We start from the raw sequence: 8,047 nt of genomic DNA, 5'->3' as shown, positions 1-8,047 counted from the left end.
AAACTGTTGTTGGAACTATACTGAATTTCGCCAGAGAAACACACACAGACACACACATATGAAGAGAGAGAGAGTATGCATTGATGCATTGTATGCAAACAGCTACCAAACAGCCATCATAATTTCTCATACAATGAGAACAGGACAAATCAACAACTGACAATGACTAATTAATATTAAAATCTGTAACATATTGTATTGTTTGGAGTTTAGTCTGTTACTGTTACTGTTACTATTTTACCATTTCTTCTTGGAGCAGCTCTAATTCGCATAATTTCCTTAGGGATTAATAAAGTATTCTGATTCTGATTGTTTCAGGATGACCTGCCATTATCCAATGACACATCTGCTTACCTGTATCTTTTGCTCGTTTCTCCTCCTCTTCTTTTCTCTTTTTTCTAAACTGAGGACCTGATGGCTTTGAACTTTTCTTGTCCATCTTGGTTTTAATTTTGCACTCCAGTATGAACACAAATCCCCCAACTCGAGGATCACCACAACATAACCTAATAGACGTCTGTGAAGGTTCTCAGTCATCCAGGTCATCGTAGTCAAAGGAGCTTGCAAAGAAAAGCGTCTGGACTTCTTTAAGTTGCTTGAAGACGTTTCACCTCTCATCTGAGAAGCTTCTTCAGTTCTAAAGTCAAATGGTGGGGAGTCCCAGATATAAACATAGTGGGAGTATCCCCCCACAGAGGGACAAAAGGACCCCCTGATGATCCTCTAATCGCCTGAGCCAAGGTGTGAAACTGGGCGTGGGTCCCAATCAGCCAGAGTTTCGGGTGTGTTCATTGTGAAACCTGGCCCCACCTTATCATGCGAATTCCTGAGGTCAGATGGCCCAGGATGTGAGTGAGCGTTAAGGCGTCTGGGAAGGGATCTCAAAACTGGATTATAGATGGCAGAGAGTTGGTGTCGTAAACCCTGTGTCGGGATACATATTGCCGTACATTTTGGGAGGAACACCCTTCAACTGGTGCGGGAGTATGAAAGGGAAACAAGGAAACTAGCGGATTATAGGAACCATCTCCGTTTCAACCTAAGATGTAGACAAAGCAGAGTTGTTCCTAAGAGCCTGCACCTTGGATCCACTCTCAGGGGATACAGAGCAGACTTGATTCTACAGAGAGCACAAAATCACCTTTTAAGTGAAAGGATAAGACAGGTCCATTTCACCATAGATGCCCTCTAGATCAAGATCAGCCAGACCCTGCAGGAACTGGAAATCCTTCTACCCTCTCCAATCTTAGAAGAGGTTTACAAGTTTGTGGACAAGGCTCAGCGGGCCCAACACTCTAAAGGAAAAGAAAGACAACGCAGGAAATTTCACACCTTGCTTTCAAAAACACACACTCCTCATCCTGAACCTACACAACCCAGAGAAGAAAACACACCTGAAGTCAGTCAGGAGAAATGGGTTAAGAACTTTTCAGACAGGATTCTCACTGAACCTGAAAAGAGAGTATTAGCCAAAGGACTTAATTTTGCAATATGTATCCCGACACGGGGTTTACGACACCAACTCTCTGCCATCTATAATCCAGTTTTGAGATCCCTTCCCAGACGCCTTAACGCCCACTCACTTCCTGGGCCATCTGACCTCAGGAATTCGCATGATAAGGTGGGGCCAGGTTTCACAATGAACACACCCGAAACTCTGGCTGATTGGGACCCACACCCAGTTTCACACCTTGGCTCAGGCGATTAGAGGATCATCAGGGGGTCCTTTTGACCCTCTGTGGGGGGTTACTCCCACTAGGTTTATATCTGGGACTCTCCACCATTTGACCTTAGAACTGAAGAAGCTTCTCGGATGAGAGGTGAAACGTCTTCAAGCAACTTAAAGAAGTCCAGACGCTTTTCTTTGCAAGCTCCTTTGATAACCTAATAGAACTACACCCTGGTTCACAGATTCACTTTGTCTAGGGTTTATTTCTGAGATTTCACACAACCCAGGATTCAAATCATGAATACATAATGGGCTTGGATTTACAACATTATGAATGAAATGTGCTCTATTTGGAAGCAGCTGGCCCCCCTCCCCTTTCGACGGGTTGTGTGTGAGACTTTAAATCATCAAACTGTAAATTATAAATTTTAAATTGTTATTGATCCCTTTACCCCGAGTCCTAAAGTGTATATTTTTTCTTACTCTTTTATATATATATTGTTTGTTTACTTGCACTGCTGTAACTGGAGCCTCGTCGTCTCGTCTCTCTATATACTGGACTGGATGTAGCGGAGATGACAATAAAGTTAACTTTGACTTCAGCAGCAAGCAGGCGCACCGAGGGCTCTCGCGCTCACTTTTCGTATATAGAATTTCGAATTTCAAATTATAAGTGTGTATTATAATGTCTGGTGTTTTCTTGTTTGTTGTTTTGTTTTTATTTTTGTTTTATTTTGCGAGTTGGTTATTAGATGCTGCTCCAGCCAGCCAGAGAATCCCCCGCCGCCCCGCCCTCTCCTCCCTGTGCCGCAAGCAGCAGGCGCACCTCGCAAACGGAGGGCGCCCTTACTCCCAGCAAATGGGCGATAGAAAACCGATTGGTGCCTATGCCATTCCCAGTATGCGCTGGCTGATGTCGGGGCAGCATAAGTACGAGCAATTTTTTATTTTTTTTGCAGATATCCGTGATGCCGCCCCCCACGACGATGCAGCAAGAGTCCTGACAGGGACTAGAAAGAGAGAGCAGATTTCTCCTGTTTTGGCTTCCCTTCATTGGCTTCCTGTTAAATCCAGAATTGAATTCAAAATCCTGCTCCTCACATACAAGGCCTTAAATAATCAGGCCCATATCACCATATTACCCCATTAGAGCACTTTGCCATTCCCAGTATGCGCTGGCTGATGTCGGGGCAGCATAAGTACGAGCAATTTTTAATTTTTTTTTGCCGATATCCGTGATGCCGCCCCCCACGACGATGCCACCCCGGGCAATCGCCCGTATCTAAAACCGCTACCGGAGACATTATATTTGGTCTTGGAATGGCTGCAATCCAGACCATCCGTCGGCTCTTTGTTACTTCGGAAACATGGCTTGAACAATTTCTCTTCCATGACGGAATCCGATAACAACCGATCTCTTTACCCATCGGCTTCCCGTGGCTGTCATGCGACAGGCTATTGCAGTTAATAATACAACAGCTTCTTGCCATTCTTGTGTTTTTTTCTTTTTATCGTTGTGTGACTGTTTTCATGTGAACGCCTGCATGCGCTAGTACCGCTTGCCACTCGTACCTACAATCCTTTGGGGTTTTACCCCGGAAATGACGTCACATTTTCAATCTAGTAGAGATTGAAAATCACTCAGATGAGTGATTGAAAAAGAAAAAATCAACTATTTTTATAGAGAAAATTTTTTTTAAAGGGAACATTTATTTTATTTATATTTTATTTTATTAGTATTTTCCTCAAATATGTCAAATATATATTTTCTCATCTAAATGTCCACTGAGCTGTGTGCCAGAGGGCGGTAATGCTCCTTAACATTGGTTGCTAACCAAGAAGAAGAAGCTGTGAGCCAGGAGGGAGGGGGTGAGTGAGTCCTGAGTGATTCGTTCATGCTATGATTCAGCACAGGAGGGAGGGGGTGAGTGAGTACACAAACATCAGTACTAAATAAAGGAAAACAAATAGAAAACAATATAACAATTTGAGACGCACTTGTGGCGTTGTCATGGCAACCCACACAAACGTTTCAGCGTCAGCAATGGGGGTCGTCTTTTTTTCATAGCCCGATATTTTCAAAGGAAATGCAGAGCTTCTAGCTCCTTAATGACATGATTCCCCCTGGACCACCAGCTGTTTGATCTTCTCCGGGCTTGTCACGTCTTTGTCTGAGTCTTCATGAAGAATAGACTGTTAATTCATTTGAAAACCTGATGCTTAGCCTTGTCCACCCCAGCTGTAAAACGCAAAAACCAGTCTTGTTATCATTTATCGTCCACCTGGGCCTTACACAGACTTTCTGTCTGATTCCTCAGACTTTCTGTCTGATTTAGTGCTCAGCTCAAATAAAATAATTATTGTGGGTGATTTTAACATCAATGTAGATGCTAAAAATGACAGCTTCAATACAGCATTTAATCTGTTATTAGACTTAATTGGCTTCTCTCAAAATGTAAAAGAACCCACCCACCACTTTAATCACACTCTAGATCTTGTTTTAACATATGGCATAGAAACTGAACATTTAGCAGTATTTCCTGAAAACTCTCTCCCACTGATCATTTCCTGATAACATTTAAATTTACAATAATTGATTACACAGCAGTGGAGAGTAGACTTTATCACAGTAGATGTCTTTCTGAAAGCGCTGTAACTAAGTTTAAGCATATAATCTGTGGTACCGGCCTGCTTCAAATCCACCTCCATCGTCCCGATACCCAAAAACTCCAACCCATCTTGCCTCAATGATTACCGCCCAGTAGCACTCACCCCCATCATCACTAGGTGTTTGGAGCGACTGGTCCTAGCACACTTCAAATCCTGTCTCCCCCCCACCCTGGACCCCCACCAATTCGCATACCGCCGGAACAGGAGCACAGAGGATGCAGTCTCCATCGCAATGCACTCTGTCCTCTCACACCTGGACAACAACAACACCTACGCCAGAATGCTGTTTATAGACTTCAGTTCAGCATTCAATACAATCCACCCCTCACAACTCATCAGGAAACTGACAGACCTGGGTATCAGTTCCCTCATCTGCAAATGGTTACTGGACTTCCTGACCAACCGCCCCCAACATGTCCGGCTGGATAACCGCTGCTCATCTACCATCACAATGAACACCGGTGTACCACAAGGCTGTGTGATGAGCCCTTTCCTCTACTCCCTCTTCACCCACGACTGCAGACCTGCTGATGGTTCCAACACCATCATTAAGTTTGCAGATGACACCACGGTGATTGGCCTCATCAGTGACAACGATGAGGCCGCCTACAGGGAGGAGGTGGATCGTCTGGCTGAGTGGTGCGACAGAAACAACCTGCTGCTTAACACCGAGAAGACCAAGGAGCTCATCGTGGACTACAGGAGGAATGCTGACCCACATCCACCCATCCACATTAAGGGGACGGCTGTGGAGCGTGTGAGCAGCTTCAAGTTCCTGGGAGTCCACATCTCCGAGGATCTCACCTGGACGACCAACTGCTCCAAGCTGGTCAAGAAGGCTCACCAGCGCCTCTTCTTCTTGAGGACTCTGAGGAAGAACCACCTGTCCTCAGACATCCTGGTGAACTTCTATCGCTGCACCATCGAGAGCATCCTGACCAACTGTATAACAGTCTGGTACGGGAACTGCTCTGCCTCGGACCGGAAGGCGTTGCAGAGGGTCGTGAAAACTGCCCAGCGCATCGCCGGAGCACCACTTCCTGCCATAAAAGACATCTACAGGAAGCGGTGTCTGAAAAGGGCTGGGAAAATCATCAAAGACCCCAGTCACCCATCACATGGACTCTTCACCCTCCTGCCCTCTGGGAGGCGCCACAGGAGCCTCCGGACTAAGACCACCAGGTACCGGAACAGCTTCTTCCCCACAGCTGTCAGACTCCTGAACTCTGCCTCCTGACATCTGACCCACGTTAAACTCATGGACTGAACATACACACACCCACAATGGACAACTGTACCCTCAAACACAATAATAACATGGACTGAACCACCACTCACAACCACTAGCACTTTATATAGCCTCTGTAGAAACTATCTACACCCTCACTTATCTTAACTGCACTACTGTATAGCTCTGTGTAAATAATCATTCTGTACATTCGATAATTTTTAATCCTACAACTGTTTACAACTTGCATAGTTCCCATTTCTGTATAGCTGTATATCCCAGATTCTGTAAAGTTATTTATTTCATATTCTGTATAGTTTTTCATATTTATATCCTGTTCATATCCTGTACATAGCTTGTACTCACTACAGCCTGTACATACTTATAGTTATAGAATATTCACAACATACTTCATACCGTGTACATTATAACATACCATAATAGACCCATTTCTGTAATATACTCACATATCTATATTATTGCTAATATATATTGTAATATATCTATATCACTAAAGCACTTCTGGATGGATGCAAACTGCATTTCGTTGCCCTGTACCTGTGCATGTGCAATGACAATAAAGTTGAATTCTATTCTATTCTATTCTATTCTATTCTATAATCTACCCACTGTTATCATCTTCAATGCCCTGTACCAACACAGAGCAGAGCAGCTACCTGAACGCTACTCCAACAGAGGTCGATTATCTTGTTAATAATTTTACCTCCTCACTGCGTACGACTCTGGATACTGTAGCTCCGGTGAAAACTAAGGCCTCAAATCTGAAGTACCTGACTTCGTGGTATAATTCTCAAACACATAGCCTAAAGCAGATAATTCTTAAGGTGGAGAGGAAATGGTGTGTCACAAATTTAGAAGATCATCGTTTAGACTGGAGAAATAGTTTGCTGCTTTATAAAACAAAAGGCCCTAGCCAAAGCCAGAACATCTTACTACTCATCACTGATTGAAGAAAATAAGAACAACCCCAGGTTTCTCTTCAGCACTGTAGCCAGGCTGACAAAAAGTCAGAGTACTGTTGAGCCAACCATCCCTTTAATGTTAACTAGTAATGACTTCATGACTTTCTTTACAAATAAAATCTTAACCATTAGAGGAAAAAAATACCCATAATCATCTCACAGATGTAATATTATCTACAGCTACTTTAAGTACCATTGATGTTAAGTTAGACTCTTTTTCTCCAATTGATCTTTCTGAGTTAACTTCAATAATTACTTCCTCCAAACTATCAATGTGTCTTTTAGGTCCCATTCCTACAAAACTGCTCAAAGAAGTCCTGCCATTAATTAATGCTTCAATCTTAAATATGATCGGCTATGTACCACAGGCCTTCAAGCTGGCTGTAGTTAAACCTTTACTCAAAAAACATCTCTAGACCCAGCTGTCTTAGCTAATTTTAGGCCAATCTCCAACCTTCCTTTCATATCAAAACTCCTTGAAAGAGTAGTTGTCAAACAGCTAACAGATCATCTGCAGAGGAATGGCTTATTTGAAGAGTTTCAGTCAGGTTTCAGAGCTCATCACAGCACAGAAACAGCTTTAGTGAAGGTTACAAATGATCTTCTTATGGCCTCTGACAGTGGACTCATCTCTGTGCTTGTCCTGTTAGACCTCAGTGCAGCGTTCGATACTGTCGACCATAATATCCTATTAGAGCGATTAGAACATGCTGTAGGTATTACAGGTACTGTACTGCAGTGGTTTGTATCATATCTATCTAATAGACTCCAGTTTGTGCATGTAAATGGAGAGTCCTCTTCACACGATAAGGTTAATAATGGAGTTCCACAGGGTTCAGTGCTGGGACCAATTCTGTTTACATTATACATGCTTCCCCTAGGCAGCATCATTAAAAGACATAGCATACATTTTTATTGCTATGCAGATGACACACAACTCTTTCTATCTGTGAAGCCAGATAACACACACCTGTTAGTTAAACTGCAGGAATGTCTTAAAGACATAAAGACCTGGATGAACTCTAACTTTCAGATCAAACTGAGGTTATTGTACTCGGCCCTGAAAATCTTAGAAATATGGTATCTAACCAGATTCTTACGCTGGATGGCATTACCTTGGCCTCCAGCAACGCTATGAGGAACCTTGGAGTCATTTTTTACCAAGACATGTCCTTTAATGCACATATTAAACAAATATGTAAGACTGCTTTCTTCTATTTGCACAACATCTCTAAAATTAGAAGTATCCTGTCTCAGAGTGACGCTGAAAAACTAGTTCATGCATTTATTACTTTGAGGCTGGACGACTGTAATTCATTATGATCAGGATGTCCTAAAAACTCCCTGAAAAGCCTTCAGCTAATCCAAAATGCTGCAGGAAGAGTCCTGACAGGGACTAGAAAGAGAGAGCAGATTTCTCCTGTTTTGGCTTCCCTTCATTGGCTTCCTGTTAAAGCCAGAATTGAATTCAAAATCCTGCTCCTCACATACAAGGCC

This window comes from Maylandia zebra, linkage group LG17 (genome assembly GCF_041146795.1).
Source record: "Maylandia zebra isolate NMK-2024a linkage group LG17, Mzebra_GT3a, whole genome shotgun sequence".
NCBI classification, from domain to species: Eukaryota; Metazoa; Chordata; class Actinopteri; order Cichliformes; family Cichlidae; genus Maylandia; species Maylandia zebra.
This window is presented reverse-complemented; position numbering follows the sequence as displayed.